At 39.3% G+C, this 21,012-nt stretch overlaps 1 long non-coding RNA gene across 1 annotated transcript in view; it reads left to right on the top strand.

Annotated features, from left to right (window-relative positions):
• The first annotated feature begins 405 nt into the window (after positions 1–405).
• The window catches only part of LOC137232978 (uncharacterized), a 47,892-nt gene continuing 27,285 nt past the window's right edge, over positions 406–21,012 (top strand). The window contains exons 1-2 of the long non-coding RNA XR_010947260.1: positions 406–505; positions 2,672–2,711. This is a non-coding gene — a long non-coding RNA (uncharacterized lncRNA). The remainder of the gene's footprint in view (positions 506–2,671; positions 2,712–21,012) is intronic.

Below are 21,012 nucleotides of genomic sequence, written 5' to 3'. Positions count from 1 at the left end.
AAAGTGGATAATAACATATGCCTTATGCATGCTTCTGAGAAATGCAAAAAAAGTTAATTAGAAAATGTCAAGAAAGCTCTCCCAGATCCTTAGAGGGAAGACCATCATGTGACTACAATATATCATTAGTATAAAAATAAAATCATTCCCAATCCCATAGCTCTAGAAGGGTCTTTACACATCGCTAGTGCTTTTAAGAAATAAAATTATGGACTCACTGAACTGGAAAGAATCTCAAGAAGTCATGTGGCCCACTCCCTGATTCAGGAGAGACCAATTCTACCATCGCCTATGACTTCCTAACCTGTTTTTAATATGACTAAAGAGAAACATTCCACAACTTCATTTGATAATTTGCTTAATATCTCTCACTCACACAGAAATATTGTTCTAATCTCCGTTTTAGGAAATGTAACAGAATCTAATTGAAGAGAATATGATTCAAGATACAGACTGGAATTTCTTAGTCAAGAATCACTGACCTCAACTATTTTACACAGCTAAAGTAAGTATTGGATATGAGAGAGGGCAGAGATGGGATTTGGCCCTGAAATCAGGTCAATGTCTTGATTATAAATCTTTTATTTAAGAGAAATTTCTTATAACATTTAAAAAATCTATTTGCTACATGAAGTTGCAAAAAATGTCCTTCTCTTCCATTCTGTTTTCCGTTGTATCTACGTGTATTAAATGGATTATAGTCCAAAAATCAGATTTAAAATGTTATGATTGGGCTTCAGCTAAAATATTAGGAAAAAAAATACTTGAGAGAACCTAATAAAGCAGGCATTTTCTCAATAGTTTCCTTAATATAATCAGGTTTACAGTATAATCAGAAATATTTATAAAAGGCTCACTAGGCCACTTTCTACTGTAGCTTGGGATTCAGAATAATATATATATACACTGACCAAATGGATTTATTTAAAGAAAGGACATGTTTATGCACAGTTTAATTTACAAGTATGTATTATTTCAGGTAATATATATCTGTAAACCATATACAATTTGAATATTTTTCTTCTAACTTTTAAAGAAATTAGAGTTGTTCAGTAGTCAAGGAATTCATTTGAACACTTCCGCAAAGCAAGTAACAGGGGCCCTCCTTTCATAAGATGCTGGGTGTGTCCCTGCATTATGTGTGACTGGTTCACTTGGATCTGGTCTCCTTTCTACTTCCTATTTCTTTTCTCTTTGGCCAGTTTCATCATGTCTCTGAGCTCCATTTGCCCTTCCTTGAACCTGCTGAGTTTGAGAAATCCATAATTTAAACAAAGAGAGTTGTCAAGCAGACAGTTGCAAAGAGCTTCAAAATTTATTAATTCAACAAAAAGTATAGACCTCCTTACAGCCCTATACCAATAACTTACACTTTGGGCTATCAGAATCTTTTTACAACAAGCACTATTATCACACATATTTACCTAGCAAACTATATTCAAGATTTAGTAATAGCTATTGCTTTTGAGCAGTTTGATACAAAAAAAACTACAATGCTACAATATACTACATAGTATGGACATTTCTTAAAGTTCACATTAACAAGATATGACCTTAAATGGAACATTTGATCAAAACTCTACTTTCTATACCTAGTTAAGGACGTTTATTCAGAGGATCTAGACATTTATTTGATTATTTCCATGCATCCCAATCCTCTAGACAAAGCCCACACTGGAGAGAAAAGAAATGAAATAATTAAAGGCAGCAGATCAACAGAATATATGTGATTTCTTTTCAGTGATCTGGAATTGAATTTTTGCCCAAAAGAACATCAAAACTGAAGTCAAGCTTTTCCAGTAGCACTGATTTAAACAAACATGCACTGGGACTTATTTTTAGACATCAAGGTACACAGCCAGAGGTTTTATTCAGGATTGCCATTAAATAAACTCCCCTCAGGGCCTTGTAAAAGATGGTATTTGAATTATAAGTAGACATATCCCATTTTCCACGTTCTGCAAGCCACTGAAGATTTCTCATTGCCGAGATTGTGGCAAGGGAACTGCCCCCTTTTGTATTTCTGTTGAGCCCTGTCTCTACAGTAATTATGAGTTTGAGGGATCATTAAAAAGTCTGAATTTTTTCTTTTTCTTGGTACATAAGACTGCTTTTGCAGGTCTGTGGCTGATCAGCAACATGTTCTAAAAGGCTTTTGATGTATACATGGCTCATTAAGTAAAGGTCAAAATTGGACATTGTCCTGTTAATTTCCTTTTTCTAGAGAAATCAATATCTGCATCAACATTCATTAAATTTGACAGAAGCTAGGAAAGTTAGATGTGAAATGTAAATCAATACTTACTCCTGATAGGATTAACTTGCCGTACAGAGAGTATAAAACATCAATTCTTTATACATATTGTTCAGCCCAATTCTCCACTCTGGCTTTAGGGTGCCTGCATTTTGCCTTTTTGGCCTTCAGCTCTAATCTGGCTTTGGGTTTTTGTTGGCTGGAGCTGAATATTCTATCCCTGAACAAATTTTACATCTCGTTAATATATACTCAGTGTGATCTTTCCTGTTGTATTATTAAGGGTGCAATTTGTTAAGACTAAATCATGCTCCACCACCACCACTCCCAAAATCCAGATATTTTAAGGTTTCAGAATCTATTTTATTTCCATATGAAATTTGCAGATTAAAACATTTCATTTTCTCTCCCTTGCAGTTACCAGCAGAATTTTTGATTTCCCATGAATCCCAGAAATGTAAGTTTATTTATACAAATGTCTAGGAGTTGTTTCGTTGGTTGTCATTACAGTTATCACTGAGACTGTGAACTCTACACCTATGCATTTCCATGAACGCAGCGTTCTTTTAGTTGACACTAATGTTTATAATGATAACTATGTGCTGTTGCAAGATTCTGAGACATCTTTTGAAATGAAGAATACAAAATGTTGTGTATTGTAGTTGTATTGTTCTGTAGATTTTGTTACATTTTGATTTTTTAACGGAAAATTTATATATGGAAGCCACTGACCCCTCCTCTGGCGTTAGGTAAGGATCTCTGGGTATGTCACATTTGTCTGGAAGTCTGAACAGCAATTACTGCTTTTTCCCTCCAAACAAATTTGGGTTTGCCAAAATTCTTGATGGGGAACAGATGCCAGCCAGCACTGTACCCTGCCATGTCCTTCTTCATCTACTGGTTCTCTGGCCACCCAGGAATTTCTCAGCAGTGTCAGAACTGGGCCTGGTTTGCAATAGGACTAAAATCCAAACTAGAGACAGCTGGACTCAAAGGGCTGAGTGGGCTCTTTCGGTTGCAGGAGGTTATCTAGAAGGATTATAATAGAAATCAAGGGGAAACACCCAGACATAAGAAATAGAGGTATATTGATGTTTTTCATGCTGAAGTTAGAGCAATCAGTTTGCATCACCGTCCTGCTTTAAAATATACAATTTCCTAGGCAGTTAAAATGAAGTGCCTATTTCTGAACATGGCCTCTAAAGTTCTAGGTAATGTGATGCCACACCTCCTTCTCTGCACTTTTCTACTCACAGACATCTTTCCTGATCATCATCCTGGAGAAAGCAATCCCCCCACTGAGAATGTGCCTCATGCTCTTGCTGTTGTTTTCTTCACAGCACTTAACACCATCTGAAATGATTTGTTTATTCATCTTTGTATGCTTTTTCACTAGATTATAAAATATAAGTGTTAGAGATTTTATAACTAGAACAGAGCCGGGCATAACAAGCATTTCTGGTACAACTGAATGGTCAACAGGTATGTCACATTTGGGTTGAAATTTCTTGAATGACCTCAGTATAGAACTTCCCAGCATATCATGGAACTGGAAGGAAATCTGCTGTAAAATTAAGAAGCTTAATCTTTAGGGCCTTCTCTTACACCAGACTTTCTATAGCCTTGAGAAGGGCCCTGGAAATTTTACATGGTCACATAATCACATAAAATTTGAAAAATGGTGATATTCTATTCTGAATCTCCTTCCATCACATTTCCCATCATGTTGGCTGGTGTTGGGGTACGTGTAAACATATTGTGAAGATCTAGCTAAGGAGGAATTAATTTAGGAATACATTTGTGGTGGATTTCTTGGGATGTATTTATGTGGTTTATAGTCACTTTCATGTACACCGAAGTTACTGCTTGCCATCCTGACACAGCCTCAGATTTTCTTCCAAATGAGATGTACTCGTTGGTTATTTAACGCTAATACCAGTACTTCTCACCCTAAGGAAACAGTGGTGATACCAAATTTGGTCTTGTTTCGGAAAAGTGGCTGCTGCTGTATATGATTTTGCAGGTGGCGTGATCCACATTGTAGTAGAACGAAGACCTTGTATTTGACTGTCCTTGTGTGTCTTTTCATTGGCGTTTCATGGAAGTTCAGGTGGAGATGGGAGATACAGGAGCTTTTGATAAATTTTCTGTAAAAATTAATTTTTTCCATAGACTGCTGTCTAATGTGTGAACTAAGAAACGACTAGGCATTGATTTCTTAATAATCTTTGTAAAATCATGTCTGTTTATTAGAGAACATTGTCTCCATCAGAAATCAAATTTGAACTATGAAGTAAAAACACAATGAATTTTTTTTTTTTTGGCTTGATCAAAATAGCACATTGGGCAGACTTGATTCGTGGTTTCATTATTGATGCTGGGCAAAAGAGATGACAAAGAAGTAAGTAATGTGCTGCTGGGTGTATCTTTGATTGGGGCTTGATTAGGACGGTAGGAACACAGAGATTTTATAGGCGAATGGTGCTTTGTGGCAGCAGGCTGGGGAATCGGTGCAGCTTTGACTCGAGCCATCTCTCCATCAGAAAGCTCGCCCTCACAGCTGGTACTAATCGTGGCTGGGCAGCCTGGGCTCAGCAGCTGGGTGAAGAGACAGACTGCACTTTCACTCGGGCCGATTTGCCTCAAGCCAGAGAAGTAAGCCTGGTGTCCTGCCGCTGACCCATGTGATGCTCACCCTTTGGCTAATCAGAATATCTCTGTCTCGTGAGCTGTCAGGCTCACATCTTCCAAAATCATTATTTCATTAAAAAACATTCTACAGGAAAATACCGGGAGTTTTTCTTTCTACTGCACTGTCTGGCTTAAATGGCTTTGAGCCTTCAGAAAAATGCTGAAACTCTCCTTTAAGAAAGAGGATCACTCAGGACTATTTTACAAATGAAAGTCTTTGTTCTTGACACTAAGAAATCTCTGACTTAGTTGTGCAACGCTCCAGGAAATAAGATTTTATACATTAAAGCAATACAATGACCTTACATTTTGGGTGAGAAGTTGGAGGTAGTCAGGAATTTAAAAAAAAAAGAGAGAGAGAGAGAGAGATAGGAAGGAAAGGAATTCCATAAAATGGGAAAGGAGGCAAAAAGCATGCAAGGGTGAAGAGCATTCGAAGAATGACAAGGAGTTGACAAAAAATAGAGTGTTTTTATTACTCAAGTACGGATGAAACCAATAAAAATTATAACTTTTTTGCCAAGTCTGGGAAAAAACATATTTAACAAAACATTTATATCTGGACCACTGTTAGAAGATATATCTTTTTAAACAAAATGAAAGTACATAGTCTAAAGTAATAAGTAGTTCTGCAGTTGAAATATAAACTGAACGAAACAGAGATCCACATTCCAGACTCTTTTTTTTTAACCATCTTTATTGGAATATAATTGCTTTGCAACGTTGTGTTAGTTTCTGCTGTATAACAAAGTGAATCAGCTATATGTATACATATATCCCCATATCCCCTCCCTCTTGCGTCTCCCTCCCACCCTCCCTATCCCACCCCACTGCTAGGTGGTCATAAAGCACCGAGCTGATCTCCCTGTGCTATATGGCTGCTTCCCACTAGCTATCTGTTTTACATTTGGTAGTGTATATATGTCCATGCTACTCTCTCACTTCGTCCCAGCCTACCCTTCCCCCTCCCCGTGTCCTCAAGTCCATTCTCTAGGCCTGCGTCTTTATTCCTGTTCTGCCCCTAGGTTCATCAGAATGAACATTGTGGTACATGACTCTTTGAATTATGGTTTTCTCAGGGTATATGCCCAGTAGTGGGATTGCTGGGTCATATGGTAGTTCTATTTTTAATTTTTTAAGGAACCTCCATACTGTTCTCCATAGTGGCTGTATCAATTTACATTCCCACCACCAGTGCAAGAGGGTTCCCTTTTCTCCACACCCTCTCCAGCATTTATTGTTTGTAGGTTTTTGATGATGGCCATTCTGACTGGTGTGAGGTGATACCTCATTGTAGTTTTGATTTGGATTTCTCTAATGATTAGTGATGTTGAGCATTCTTTCATGTGTTTGTTGGCAATCTGTATATCTTCTTTGGAGAAATGTCCATTTATGTCGTATGCCCATTTTTGGATTGGGTTGTTTGTTTTTTTGATATTGAGCTGCATGAGCTGCTTGTGTATTTTGGGGATTAATCCTTTGCCAGTTGCTTCGTTTGCAAATATTTTCTCCCATTCTGAGGGTTGTCTTTTCATCTTGTTTATGGTTTCCTTTGCTGTGCAAAAGCTTTTCATTATGTCCCATTTGTTTATTTTTGTTTTTATTTCCATTTCTCTAGGAGGTGGGTCTAAAAGGATCTTGCTGTGATTTATGTCATAGGGTGTTCTGCCTCTGTTTTCCTCTAAGAGTTTTATAGTGTCTGGCCTTACATTTAGGTCTTTAATCCACTTTGAGGTTTTATTCTTTTTTTTTTTTTAATTTTTATTTATTTTTGGGTGCGTTGGGTCTTCGTTGCTGCATGCGGGCTTTCTCTAGTTGCGGCAAGCAGGGGCTACTCTTCGTTGCGATGTGCGGGCTTCTCATTGCGGTGGCTTCTCTTGTAGTGGAGCATGGGCTCTAGGCGCTCAGGCTTCAGTAGTTGTGGCTCGCGAGCTCTAGAGCACAGGCTCAGTAGTTGTGACTCACAGGCTTAGTTGCTCTGCAGCATGTGAGATCTTCCTGGACCAGGGATCCAACACATATCCCCTGAATTAGCAGGCAGATTCTTAACCACTGTGCCACCAGGAAAGTCCCTTGAGTTTATTTTTGTGTATGGTGTTAGGAAGTGTTCTAATTTAATTGTTTTACATGTAGCTGTCCAGTTTTCCCAGCACCACTTATTGAAGAGGCTGTCTTTTCTCCATTGTATATTCTTGCCTCCTTGATCAAAGATAAGGTGACCACACGTGTGTGGATTTATCTCTGGGCTTTCTATCCTGTTCCATTGATCGATATTTCTGTTTTTGTGCCAGTACCACACATTTCAGACTCTTTATCATAGTGGCTTTTATTTCATTTCCAATGGAAAGGCAAAGCATATTTTTTGCCTGTTCCACCCTCTCACATGATCCTGTGGGATAAAAAAAACTGAAGATTAATGAGTTCTTAATGACCTAGTTACCTCTTAATTACTGAGACAACATGTGTTAATAATCATCAGTCTCTCTTGATGAAAGTTTCAAACATATGCAAATATGCATTTTATTCACCCTAACAAATATGGTACCGGCATTAAAAAAATGACAACAGTATTATATAGCACACAACCCCACTGTGCGTATGTTAGGAGGCTTCAAGAAAAAATGTCTTGTTACCTTTGTGGGAAATTTAGAAAATCCAAGGCAAAAGCAGTGGATTCTTCCCATAAGCTGTCTGATATAGTGCTGTGCTGTGCAGGACAAAGAAAAAAATAATATGCACTTTTAAAATGGCAGCACTTTTAAGCCTATACTGGTTGTTCAGTAACTAACAGTGACCCCTAGAATGATTGTTTTTGACATTGCAAAAGATAGCATACACCTTTTTGTGTTTCTAACTTCTTACTCTTTGCTTTAGGGCATTTGAAATTGGATATGGGGGGAAATTGTGATGTTCTTTCCATTATTGTAAAATGAATTCTTGAAAAGCTTGAGGGGCTCTGCTAGCAACTGTTAATGAGGCTTTATTAACCTAGGACACCACCCTATGGAATAATAGCGTAGTAAAATAGATGTCCTCCTAGGGCTCACTTGTTTTATTAATAATGCAGCAGGGAAGTATGCAAAGCTCTGGGGAGTGAAAATGACCAGGTGAATGGGGTGTGTGGGTTTTTCTTCTAGATCAGCAGCTCACCTCTGGCTCAAGTCAGATATGGCCCCAGTTGTACATCACAGTTATTGAATCAATCCTCATAGATTGTTTTCTGCTGGAACTGGTGGCCTTTCTTTATCATCTAATTAGCTAGTTTTAACTCTGTATCTATGTTCATGGACTTTTCATTTGGAAAAAATAAATTCTACCTTTAAGAATTCAAGATTTGAAAAAAATGGGACAAAGTAAGTATCCATTATGAACTGCTTTGCCAGTTTTTGTGGTTTTCAATTTGAGACACAGTTTTGTTTGTTTCATGTCTTTGGAAATTTAATAAGGTCATAGAAAGGAAAAGAGAAATGAGCACTAAAAGGTGTTTGAGCACTGGTGTTGAGGAAGAAGACTAGATTCGCCCTGGAAGCAGGTAGAGAAATGCAAGGACAGGAGACAAATGTAGATGTGGATGAGCAAAGAGGTACGGCCACACGGGAGCCAGTACGATGTGCGCATGCATATTCTCTCTCAACATTCTATGAGTCCTCACAGAAAAGATATTAGACATGGCTGCAGGTTTTCTAGGAAAAGAGAACTCCCTAAATCAGCTGAATTGAAAACTACAAAAATGGCAAACAGAGAGCTGCCATTCTGGTTGTGGTATTAGTTCCTGCCAAACTGAATTGTCTATATTGCTCCATATTGTTGGTGCTTGGGTTTCTCTTGCCCTTTGATGACTTGGGTCTTAACTACAGCCATGGTCTGCTCTGAAGAGGCATTAACTCACAATTGCTCATTAACTCACAATTGCTTGCTGGTAAACAGACATTGGAGGAGTGTGTACCAATTTGCAGTCACTGCCATCGGAAGAATCTGAATTGATAACCAATTTGGACACAGGAATTTTTCTGTGTGTTTAAATATCATTTATCCTGAGAAGTGCCCATTACTGAAATGAACAGGTGACCCCACTGGGGCTTAATTAGAGAAGGCTGAACTGGGGAAGTGACAGTTTCCATGCTGTTTTGGAGCTTTGCTCCAGGCCTTGTTTCTATCTCCTGTAGTCATACAATTAATATATTGTATCTCATTTTAATAGAGGCAGTAACTCTAGTAAGACACATTATGACCCACAGAGAAATGTTCATATATTTCTCTCCTTGCTGTTATCTGTCAAGCCTACTGGCTTCGTCTGTACCCTGAGACATTACACATTCAGGAAAGCAGTTGTTTCCGTATGTCTTGGGGGAAAGCTATCATTTTTCAGAAAGGCATGAGGTGCATGGAACATTTTTTGTACTTGCTTTCCTCTGCATGTATCAGGTGGTAGCCATTATAGCATTCCCAGTACATACCACTGATGTGAGAACTGGAACTTCTGTAACCTACACTTTGTATTTATTTCACTGAGAGATAGAGTTATAAAGCTGCTTCCTGACATGCAGCAACAGCTGCTAAGCATCTGTCCACTCTCTTATGGAAGAATTCAGTGGGAGCAAGAAAAAATTGGGTGAAGACTGCTACTAGGAAACTAAACAGTCATCTGAAAAGTAAATTAACGACCAAATTCTCAGCATCCTATCCTTAATTTATTTGTCAACAGTAGAGAATGAAGATTGTATTACTTTTATTTTTAACCAACTTCAATAAACACTGTGTTTTCCCACATCCACTGTTCATGCCCAATACACTACAAATTATAAAGTCCATTTGGAACACAACAATCATGGTGCTAGGAGCTAAAGAATATCTTTTTTTTTTTCTGTGTTAACTACAGATTATTTACAATATGAGTGTTTCCTGTATCCTTTTTCTTTTAAGAATTAATAGGAAATTTTTTAGAACAGCTTTAGGTTTACAGAAAAATTGAGCTGACAGTAGAGAATTCCCATATACCCTCTCAACTGCCATCTTCACACAGTTTTCTCCATTATTAACATCTAATGTGGTATATTTATTACAATTGATGAGCCAACACAGATACATTATTTTTAACTAAAGTTCATAATTTACATAAGGGTTCACTCAGTGTTGTACATTCTGCAGGTTCGGGCAAATGTATAATGGTATATATTCACCATTACACTATTATACATAATAAACTCACCACCCTGAAAATCATCTATGTTTCACCTAATCTTTCCTTTCCCCCTTCCAGAAAACCCCTGGCAACCACTGATCTTTTGACTGTTTTCATAGTTTTGCCTTTTCCAGATGTCATATAGTTGGAATCATATAGGATGCAGCTTTTTCAGACTGGCTTCTTTTACATACCTATACGCATTTAAGTTTTATCCATTTCTTTCTGTGGCTTGATAGCACATTTGTTTTTGTCACTGAATAATATTTCATTTTATGGATGTACCACAGTTTGTTTATTGATTTGTTGACTGAAGGCTTCCACGTTCTGGCAATTCTGAGTAAAGCTGCTATAAACATTTGTGTGCAGGTTTTTGTCATTCGAGAAGTTTTCAACTCATTCGGGCAAATACTAAGTAGCATGATTGTTGGAGTGTATGGTTAATATATGTTTTGCTTCATTAAAAAAATGTCACTGTCTTCCATAGTGGCTGTGTCAGTTTACATTCCCAACAACAATAAATGGGAGTTCTTGTTGCTCCACATACTTGCCTACATTTACTACTGTCAGTGTTTTGAATTTTGGCCATTCTAATATGTATGTAGTGGTATCTCATTGTTGTTTTAATTAGGAATCCCCTGATCACATATTCTGTTGAGCCTCTTTTTATATGCTTATTTTCCATCTGTTTATCTTCTTTGGTGGGGTGTCTGCTCAGGTCTTTTACCCATTTTTTAATTGGGTTATTTTCTTATTATTGAGGTTTTTTTGTTTCTTGTTTTTTTTGGCCCCATGGCATGGCTTGCGAGTTCTTAGTTCCCTGACCAGGAATTGAACCTGAGCCACCGAAGTGAAAGCGCCCTGTCCTAACCACTGGACCACCAGGGAATTTCTTCATTATTGAGTTTTAAGTGTTCCTTGTATATTGTGAATACCAGTCCTTTATCAGTTATGTGTTTTGCAAATATTTTTCTCCCAGTCTGTGGCTTGTCTTCTGATTCTATTAGTGATATTACTTTTTCATTTAATTTATGTAGCACTGCTACTCTAAGAATATCACAGACATAAGGACTTATGCTTATAACACTGATTTTAACTTTTACATTCTAAGGAAGTATGGGTTTCAATTTTCTGTAGATAGTATGGACAAAAAACATTAAAAAAAAGTGTTTCATGACTCTAAATGTGCAAAAACTAACTGATTCAAGGATACTGGAAACTTTCTTCAATCTCGGAATTATGAAGAGGAAGAATTCACAGAGAATTCAGGCATAAGCCTGAGGGTTAAAGGAGATTATTTTAAGGTCGTCTTAAGAATCATTTTAACACTAATGTTCAGTGATAATCTAGGATTTATTTACTTAGTCAATAAATCAACAAATACTTATTTATTAATTATGTATTAAGTACCAGGAACTGGGTGTTAAGGTTACGGAAACGAACAAGTAAGACATGGTCTTTGCTCACATGAAGCTTAGATTCTATTTCTGGGAGAAGGCTGCAGATGGGTAGGGGTGGAATAAACACCACAATTGGTAATTTAGTCATAATTTTCTTAAGAGTCTGAAGAAGTGCAGAATGCTGCGATTATACAGTAAGTAGAATGACTTCTGAGATGACGTGTGAAGGATGAACAAATAGCTGGGAAAAACAGCAAAGAACAGTCATTCTAAAAGATGAAATGATATGGATGATGGGCCTGAGGGAGAAGAAACATGAACTTTTTGACAAATAGAAGAAAGATTAGTATGGCTGGAGCACAAAGTAAAACAAAGGAAGAGGGACAAGAGAAGGCTGTTGAAGTTATTGAAGGTATTTAAGTGTGTGTGTGTATATGGTCAGTGGGCAAGATCAGTGAAAATAAGTCCTGTTTGAAAAAATATCAGGGTACATTGTTGAGAATGGATTTGAGTTTGGTAGAACAAATTTGATGTGGGGTTGAATAGTCAGGAAGCTATTGCTATAGTCTAGGCAAGAGATAGTATCCTTAAGTTGTATGTGGGCCTGGAGATTTAAAAAATATATATATATTTTGGGTTGAAAATAAATGTCAGTTGTTGATTAATTCTGTTTTCTTGGGCGTAGTTAAGAAGAAGGTGTTAAAGATACTCCTGGTTGCCTGGATCATACAACTTGGTGAATGATGGTGCTATTAAGTTAGGGAATCATGAAGGAAGATAAAATTTGACAAGGGAGATAATGAATTTTGAATATGTTAATGTTGAAGTATCTGTGAAAAACCAGTTGAAGATGTCAAGTAGACAACCCCATATACAGGTCAAAAGTTAAGAGGAAATTCTGAGCTGAAGATATATATATTGAGATTCATTAGTCATAAATACATGATTAATATAGGAGATTAAATCACTATTCAGCTACTTCCTCCCCTCCCCACCACCATGAAAAGAATTTACTTCCTTGTTCCCAGACTTAGGGCTTGCCATGTGACTTGCTTTGGCCAATGGCATGTTAACAAATGTGACCCAGTCACATGTGCTTAGGCAGTTGGGCTTGCCCTGTTGTGCGATAGCCTTTCACCAGCCTTGGTGAGCTGCTGGTACAAGGAGTGTGAAAGATGTGAGCAGACCTGGACCTAACTTGCCCCTTGAAGACAAAGCAAGTCAAATCCAGTCCAGATTATCTGGAATCCAACTGATTTACAGATTCATTGGCAAGATGTATGCCACTAATATTTCATTATATATTATGCAGAAATAGCTATCTAAAACAATAAACTCACTTAAGGAGATGATAAAAAGTAAGACAGGAAAAGTGACTAGTGACAAATCTTGGGGAATGCCAACACTTAAAGATTGAGTAGACGAGGAGTGGCCAGAGAAGAAAGGGATCAAGAGCTTGGAGAGACATGATAGTCAAAGAAATAGATGTTGGGCTGCATCCTGCAGGCCTGCAAGCCCTGTACTTGCCCATCCTGGAAACCGAAAAAAGAGCCAGGAGTCAGTGACAGAGACATTAATGGTTTAATGGATATTGGGGATCTTACAAGTCTGAAGCCAGGTCCTGGAGTGACACCCCACCATATGCATCAGATGGTGGGCAGGGCATGGCAGCAGTCTTCACAGGGGTGGGGTGGGGGGAGGGAGATAACGAATTATAGAGGGAATTGGTGTCAGGTTGGCTCATTGGTTACCAGGATAATCGGGGTGGGGGGGGCATGTCCCTTTGAAAAACTATCATAGTAGAGATAGTTCTGATCTAAAGATTAGAACAATCACTAGCCTGGGCTAGGCTCTGTGATTAAGAGGGAAAGTCAATTATGTGAGTAGGAGGTAGATGAAGCAGGGACTGGTCAAGTAGGGGATGTACAGAGAGCAAGAGAACAGCCATCTTGGGTGGCCTGGCCATATAGTAGGGATTAGTCAACAGGGGAAAAAAATCTACTGCAAATTCAGAAAAGATAATTTAGCAACATTGAAATTATTGGTAATATCAACAAGAGCATTTTCAGTGGTGAGAATGCAAACTGTGAGTTAAGCTGGAGAGTCTTATTTAAGATGAAAGTATAGAAGCAGCTAGCATAGTGCGAGTAACACATGCTACCTTGCTGATTGAAATGTTCCAGTGGAGAAAGAGGAGAAAAACAAAAGCACAGGAAAGAAAAGGCACAATCACTACAGAAACTTTCTGAGAATTTTGTAGGGGGTGGGATAGGACCGCAGGCTGGAAGATTGGCGGTGTACAGCTGAAGGAACTCTCCTTTATCATAACAGGTGGGAAAGAGGTTTAGCAGCAAGAAGTTGAGGAAATTCCAGTCAGCAGTTTTGGTTTTTTTCCCTTAAAAGTGCTGTATAAGCTTGACATCATCTTCTGAGAGTGAGTAAGGAAGCACTGGGTTAAGGAGCTTCAGGAGTGGATAGACAGTGGCCTTCCGTTTTACATCACACAAGGGGGTTAACCCTGCTTGCAATGATGAGAAAAAAAACACTTGTACTTGAGAATTTTTACTTAAAGCTTTGAACGTTTTTGTTTGGTTTGTTTGTTTGCATGTTCCTTAATCAGAGATGTGTGATAAGTACACTTTTACATGAGTGAAAATGTCTGCATTAAATCTAAGTGAGATACTTTTTTCTCTTCCCTTCTCTGTCTTCTGTTATCAGTTAGTTTGCATTGCAAATAAGCACATACTTAACCTTGAGTTGAAAACTTGGCTCTTCTTCCCCTTTCCTTATGGGGTACTCATTCCAAATTTTAAACTCACGGAATCGACATATGAAGCTTATGTAGATTCGCAAAAGTGATCGAAAAGGAAGAGAGAAATTTCAGCATTAATACTCTGGATCACCTTTGCAGCATTGAGTTTTAACCTTGAAACTATTCCAGAATTTTCTTTTCACAGGCTTTATGGCCATTTGCCTCCAGATAGGCACACTTCTTTCTACAAATATCCTTTTAAATTTGACACGCAGGCCATATGTTACGCTGTTTCACTCTGATTTTCAGGCAGAACTCTCCTCAATCTACATTTAATTATGTGGAGCATTTGGCTTGCTAAAGGCTTACAACTCTACCAGAACCCCCTGGAATTCATTAAATCTCCCAGATCAGAGGAAGCAAGGACGTTAACTAGTCCTGAAATATACCGGGTAGTTGCTCATAACGTATAAAGATGTGTTCAGAACCATTGTTCAGCTGTGATTTATGCCATGCTGACTCTAATTATGGTGGAAAAACCTTGCTACAGAAGAAAATATACCCTGTTCTGGCCAGTTATTGGCAGCTTTCTTCTATGAAAAGGTGTCAGTCAAGGCAGCTCTGCCTGACTGTTTGACTAAGAGGGATGTCAAATCGGATTTGAATGGGAAAATTCTTTCAGGCTACAGCCATCAGTCTGGGGCACAGTTTGCACAGATTACCTGGTTTTCTTTATTGCAGGATGTCACCTGTGGCTTTGATGCTACAGTGGATAATCTGCTGTGTTTCCGAGGCCCATTCTTGAGGTGTGAGGCACTCATTTCCCCTGTGGCTGAAGAATGGTACTGCTGACACCCCTGCTGCAGTCAGTTCACAGCTGACTCCTACCCCGGGAATTGCCCTCAGCCAAAAGAAGCACTTTTGCCTAATAGTGCACCTTCACTCAAGAGCAGGCCCCATTCAATAACTGGTCAGTGTAGGACTATAATTCTGGGACTCATTGCCTCTATTAGAAACATCTCAGTAGGACCATCCAGCCTCAGAGCCTCTTGTGAGATCACCTGAATCCGATGTTGCAATTACATCTAAGTGCAAGTCCTTTCTCTGGGCAATCCTGCTTCCCTCCTCCTGTTACAAGTGTTTCGGAAAGCACACCCCACCCAATACACCATCTGAATGCAAATCTGCATCTCAGTGTGTGTTTCTCCAGAAACCGACTTAAGACACATAGTGCCAGGAGTGGTCCTAGGAAGCAGAATCTAAAGGAGATTTTGGAGCTTAGTTGTCTGCCAGCCTGCTGATAACAGGGACTCTCTTACTCCGGGTAAATAGAATATTGGCCACTCCTAGAAAGTAGTGATGTATTCTACAAACTTTCACCAGTGCCGAACTGGTGAACTCGGATGGGAGACTAGTGGAAGAGATGCATGGGCATGTAAAATATCCCAGGCATTTGAGAGATTCCAGGGAATCAGGAATTATAAGGTTAGATGGCTGTTTCTGGAGACTATGAATGCATTGAAGAAACAAGGATGAGGGAGATAAATCAGCTTAAAGCAGAGTGATAGCTAGGGGAGCTCCTTGGCAATATATAAAAAGATTCTCATATTCTGTAGAAAGGGGTGGGGAAAACTGAAGATCAGATCCAGGATGCATATAAGAGTAACTTTGTCTTAGAGAAAGTTGAATTCTAAATCCCAAGAAGTCTGCTATGCCAAGTGAGGGTCCTGACTGTGCAGGGGCAGCAACCTGAGACTTGAGATGGGAATGTATGGGTCAGTGCACTCAAACTTCTGAATCTTTTAGGCCTGCAGAAATGGCCCATTTCGTGTTTTTTAAGACTGGTGCCTCTCCCTCTTCTCTTGAAGACGATGCAGTGACTTCTGCCTTTTAAGCCAAGGTATGCCCCCTCAGGATCTGCCCACACAGTTCCTCATGGCCACCAGACCATTGACTAGGATTAAGTCAAAAATTATCTAACTGAGGCAATGCTGATCTGCTAAGTGGTCCATGCTCTGAAGGACCTGCAGGATGGAGCTAGCATATACCAGGATGTGTCAAGAGAGTGCATATGGGGTTGCAAAGTGAGCACTTCTTTTAAGACAGGGGTACCAGGAGACAGTGCTGATATGCTGCTAGAATGGCTTTTGGATATTTTAAGAAGGTGATGGCCTAAGGAAGTAAAATAAAAGTTCCAGTATTGCTGTGGCAGACAGCAAAAGAAGGGATTAAAAGGCACACAGTAGTGGGCATTCCAGAATGTGCATACTATGTAAGAGCAGATAACTCATCAGCTGATAATGTTCTATGGAAGGGCCCACAGTATACTCCATTTTCCAAAGCAACAAGGAATGAGCTCCTGAGAGAAGCATCAGCATCACTGAGAAGCCCAGTGGTGACTGTCCATAGGGATGATATGATAGGAGATACTGTTAAAGAACTGGGCTCCCTGATAGCAATGACGATGATAGGATCCCAAAATGAGGGGCCAGGTAGCAGTGTTTATCTGTTATAAGTGAGGTGGGTACATTTATCATAAACAGCAGTGAGGTTGGAGTGGCAGCCATAAAGAAACGACCTGCAGAAAGCTAGAGAGATGGTTAGTGAAACATAGCTTTTCTGAGGGTAAAATAGATGGTTAGCCAGCATAAGTACTGTTCAGTGTATACAATCAAAAGAGGTAAAGGAAGGGTGATCATTCCAATAAAAAGTCAAGATCCCTTGCCTCCTGTAACTATCCAGTTCTTAAATCCAGAGCCCATTGACTGAAAGAGAGGCCAGATTCCCAGGAGGGGGGACCTGCAAAATCTCAGCTTGTAAATACAGTACCAGATCTTCCCCAAAGGTACCTATGGTCATATACTCAAGTAACTGGGGAAAACATTTTGAGAAATGGTTGACTATGAGGGCGTGGGGGCTGGGTAATAAGTGGAGTCCTGGCTCAGGTTCAGGTCATAGGAAGTTCACTGGATTCCTAGAAACACCCAGTGTTCATTTTCCCAGCACCCACATTTATAAATGGCATGTTCATGTTTGGGTGTGGCAGAACCATCGTGTTGATTTCTTGGTCTTTGGGGTAAAAGCTTCCATACTGGGGAATGCTGGGACATGAATGCATGGCCAGAGTACTTCAGGCCAATAGAGAGTAAGGCTGTGCATGAGCCCTACGGCATGGGAGTCCACTCATTAAGGCTGATCTGTTAATCCTATTTCTGAATGTTCAACAGTTCAGTAATTTTGAACCCCTAATATGGCATCGTCTATTAAGGTGACCAACCAGCCACTGGGTGGCAAGTTGATTACCTAGACCTCTTCCAGGGTGGAAGGGATAGTGTTTCATCTTGACTGGAATTGACATATATTCTAAATATGGGTTTTCATTGACTACTCATAGGGTCTCAGCACCACTGTTCAAGGGCTTACTGAGTGTTCCTTCCACTAACATGGGTTCCCAGCATTATATTGGGACCAAGGAACTCACTTTTCAGAAAAGGAGGTGGGGCGCTGGTTCCATGACATACCACACCAACTAGAAGCCATTAGCCTGATGGGGTGAAGTAACAGCTATCTGAATGTGCAGTTCAGATGAGATGATACCCTAAAAAAATGGAAGGCCATCTGGACACAGTATACAAGTTAAATCAACAACAATTATATGGTGCCATGTCCCCACTAGGTAGTATATATGGGTCCAGGAACCAAGAGTTGGAGGTAGAAGTGGCCTCACTTGCCATCAGTCTCCGTGAGCCACCTGGGTAGTTTGTGCTTCCCTTCCCTGCAGCTGTGCTTCGAGGGAAAAGTCCTTGCTCCCAGATAGGAAACTTCTACCAGGAAATGCATCAGCTATAGACTAGGCTGCCACCTGTCCCTCAGAGCCCTTGTGCTGAGAGGCCAGCAAGTGAGAGAATGAGTTACCACCCTAGTAGGGGTGGTTGACTCCATTTATTGGGAAGAGTCAGGGTTGCTGCAACACAACTGGGGTAAGAAGAAATGCTTGTCATCAAAGTAATCTACAGGAGCATCTTCAGCGTATCCCCCTGACCAATTCTGAAAGTGAATGGACAGTGCAGCAGCCACACTGAGAAGGACATTGTGACCAGTCGTAGACCTCGCAGGGATGACAGTCTGGAGCATCAAGCAACCTTAGGCCAACAGAGGTGTTGGTTAAGGGTGAAGAGACTGTAGAATGGGTGGTAGAAGAGGGAGATGATGTGTATTAATTATGGCGCCGAGATCAGGTGCAGCAGCAAGGACTTGACTTACTTCTACTAAATTCCCCCTTGTGAGAATCTCCAGGAAGAGAGACTGACATAAATCCGGGAGGAGTGATTTCAAGATGAATTGAACTTATACAAAGCAGGTTGATTGGAGAGGCACAGGGGTGGACTAATTAAACATTGCTGTCTGCCAATGAATGTATGACGAAGCACACATTTCCTTAGCTTCTGGGAGTGTCTTCTGCAGACCGTTCACATCTGAGTCCGTTGCAGGAATTACCTTAGGTCCAAAAAGAGCTGCCTTGTCCTGCCCAGGAACACTTTACATCCAATGACTGCTCAGTGCAGGCATTCAGTGTTCCTACCCTCTCAATTCAGACCATCGTTAAAGGGCTGTCTCAGGTTTAATGTTCCCATGGGATAAAGTGAAGACTCTGATTCAACTGCATCATTGTTATCCTTTCTTTCTTCCTCATTCTTCTCTTCTCACTCCCTTGTAGGTGTTATTCCTGAGTGCTTGCCCTAACAAGCCTATTATCCCATCTCCAAGTCTATTTCTTGAGGAAACCAACTTTAAAGAAATTCTGGCTCTACATTGGCCACTGATGATTTATTTATTCTAATTGCCTTTTTAATGTTATATGGTGGCTTTCTTAATCTTATACTGTGGCTTTCCTGCAACAAGAATTTGCTCTGGATGGATAAAGGCACCATTGTTTTTTCAAGGCCCTTTCCAGTAAATATTTCTAACATTAATTTCTATTTTTTGGTTGTGTGCTAGTGTATAACTCTTGAAATACGAATTCCTAGGTGTAGTTCTCGTTACTTGGCTCCTTCTTGCTTAAAATCTGTGCCTAAAATTTGGAAACTATCACTAGGTAGTATTGGTGGTAGGGGTGGAGTGATAGCAGGGTGCTTGAGTAAAGAGGGAACTTAACCCAGAAGTAGATACTGAGATCATGGAGATAAAAAAACAAAACCCAAACCAGAAAAATTATGGAAAAAAACCCAACCTCTTTCTACACATCAAAGTCCTTTCTTATCCAATATTATGCTGCCAAAATGCTAATAGAAATAACAGAATGCTTCTTTGAGCTGTTTATTGCACTGGAGAAAATATTGATTAGCTCACTGCTAATGAAGAGTGAGCTATAAAATAATATACTAACAAGGCACAAAATAAATACCAATTCCTTTGTCATCAATTACCATGTAAGTTAGTCTAATTCTGATTTTCATTTTCATACCTAAATATTTCTAAGCTTTAATAGTTAAGACAATTCACATAAGTCAGCTTAGTAGTTCTGTGATTTTAAATTTTAACCTTTCTAAGTGTCTTCAATACTTTGCCTTGAAACTAACAAAACACTCAAAAGTTATTAAATACATTGAGATTGGGTCTTTTCTACCTTATACTGTCTTTCCTAGGAAGTTCAGTGTTCAGCATCTCTTTATCCTTTTTTGATGATCAGAAGAGGAAAACACTATATATTCTGCAGACAATCTCATTTTTTTTCTTCCCTCTTTCTTGGTTCTGTCAGGCAGTAGTCCCTCAGATGACCTCATCATCCTGTCTCCATCCTGCTATCTGAGTGCCTAAATTGCTAGCATAATGTAGTGGTGCAAACTCCACTTTCTTTTTCTATTTCTTATACCTCTCACTATTCTGCCTTTTCATAAAGAGCTGATTCATATTCTTCCCATTGCATATGTGAAGTTTTTTTTAACATCTATGATAATTCTCTTCTTAAATAGGCTAAACCTTTCTCTTCTTTATGTTTTTAATCTGTTTTTATCCATGGATTTATAAACTTAGATTTTCAGGTTTGTTATTTCCACTTGTAGGAGAAAACCCAGTGTGCAGAGTAAAGTCATGACAGATGGAACAGGGTCAGGCTACAGTAAGTGTCTGTAATGTGAAGAGCCTTTCAGTGAGCTGACCTCTGGATCGTGGGCATAAGGCCACCTATCCAAGGTTTCATGTTTTAGTAATGACAGCTTGCTTTGTTTATGAAGGCAGACTATTGGTTGGATGTAAATAGCTCCTGTTCTGTGCGCATATGCTCCTCTACACATAAACTCAATACTTAGAAATTAAAAAAAAATAACAAACTAGCACAATATGCCTGACCATCTACAAGGTCTATAATTTATTTTAACGGGATTTACCTTATTTTGTATAAATCATCTGTTTCTCTGCCCCCATCATCCTTACTCTTTAGGGTGGTGTTAATTAAGAACCATTGATTTTCACCTAATATCAATCCTCCCATTCTTCCAATTATCCTGCAAATCCCACTCTTTCCTATTTAGCAATAGCATTCATTATAGATTCTACTTCTTTCTATTCATCTTTCTTTCTTTTACCAAATCTTTCTTCTTCTTTCAGAAAAGTCTGTCCTTGACCCACTAGCTTCCTTCCCTGTCTCCACACATCTTAGTGGCCTCTTTTGGCTGAATGCTTTAGTGACAATGACTACATTGACAATTCTGAAACCTCTGTGTCCACCTTTGAC

Source organism: Pseudorca crassidens, chromosome 10 (assembly GCF_039906515.1).
Source record: "Pseudorca crassidens isolate mPseCra1 chromosome 10, mPseCra1.hap1, whole genome shotgun sequence".
NCBI lineage: Eukaryota > Metazoa > Chordata > Mammalia > Artiodactyla > Delphinidae > Pseudorca > Pseudorca crassidens.
The sequence above is the reverse complement of the archived record's forward strand: the minus strand, read 5'-3'. Positions and strand labels throughout refer to the sequence as shown.